The following is a 1,550-nucleotide window of genomic DNA, read 5'->3' as shown; positions in this document are numbered from 1 at the left end:
CGCCAATCAGGGCGGCGAGAGGCCGACAGGGCGGCGGAGAATGGTAAGCAACGAGGCCCCGCCCAGGGCCGTGGCGCTTGCGCCCCTGCGCGCAGGCCTGTGATTGGCGCGCGGCAGGTGCTTGCGGGGCCCGCCCTGGAGTCCGCAGTGGAGGCGGTTCTTGCCCGGGCAAGTTTGGATCCTGGAGACTCCGGATAGAGGAGTGAGCTGGGGCACGGATGTGGAGTTGATTTCATTTGAAGCAGGAATGCAGCTAGTAGTCTTACTTCCGGAGTGTACAGCGCCAGACACATTGGGTCGTATGAGGTTTTACTGTTAACCCATAATACTGGGGATGTAGGGTCAGCAAGTTCTGCGGATTTAGATCCACCTAGTTCCTCTCCCCGCCTCGACGGGCACAGTCCTGCAGCAAACTGAAGTCAGATTTTTTTTTTGAGCGCTCTTCCAGACTGGGCCTCATTCTTGGCCTGCTGAGCCCGGTTTTACCAAAGACTTCTGCGAAGCCAGTTTATCAAGAATCCCCTTACCTTTAGTATCTAATCAAGCTCCTCTTCCTCCACCCTTGATATTTAATGGAGCTCCTCTTCCCCCTCAACCTTGATATCTAACCAACTTCCTGTTAATAAGTTTCCATTCCCTCCCTCGCCCAGACCCCTGGCAATAAACCCTATTGGTGCCTGTTGTACTTGGAGTTGAATTCAGCCTCTCTGACACATTGCAATAGTCTTGATCCCAGTTGCAATGGTCTTAAGGTTCCCCTGTCATTTTTGAAGAGCATCTGGTGAATAATGTTTCTTTTACAGCTTTCAGGGTCTTGAGAGAGCTACTTAACCTCTCTCTCAGTTATATGATAAGTAAAATGGGTTAACAGGTAAAGCTTACTCGTGTTAGCTTTACAATGACAAAGTTTAATGATGTTAACTTTTACATTGTTTTCCATGCATTTTTACTTCTCATATATGATAATGCATTTCTCCCCAATTATATATGAAAAGTTGGGTTTAAAGAACTTAAGTGATGCATGGGATTTATAGGCACACATTTCAAATGTTTTACATGTGTGATCACATTTGTCTCTCAGAACAACTCTGAGGTAAACAGGGTATCTTCACTTAAGATACAAGGAATCTGGCCTAGAGAGAAACTAAGCAATTATTCTAGGCTTACAGTTGGTCAGTGGTGACACAGGACTGATTCGGAGATTTTCAAACCTGCCTACACATTGGAATCATCTAGCACCTTTTGAGTGCCGCGCCCCAGAAAATTAAATCTGAATTTCTGCAGGAAGGATCCAGGCATCGGTAATTTTTTTTTTTAATCCCCAAATGTTTCCACTGTACAGCCAGCTTTGAGAACTAGAACTTTAAAACAGTGCTTCTCGAACTTGAATGGGCATACAAATAACCTGGGGATCATCTTAAAATAAGATTCTGATTTAGTAGATTGGGAATGGAGGCCAAATTCAGCATCCCTAGCAAGATCCCAGGGAACAGTCAGTTTTGGAATGAGAGAGGAAGGATAATTCAGAGTTCTAAAAGGGGGCCCAAATT

The sequence above is a fragment of the Lynx canadensis genome, chromosome B4, assembly GCF_007474595.2.
Source record: "Lynx canadensis isolate LIC74 chromosome B4, mLynCan4.pri.v2, whole genome shotgun sequence".
NCBI lineage: Eukaryota > Metazoa > Chordata > Mammalia > Carnivora > Felidae > Lynx > Lynx canadensis.
This window is presented reverse-complemented; position numbering follows the sequence as displayed.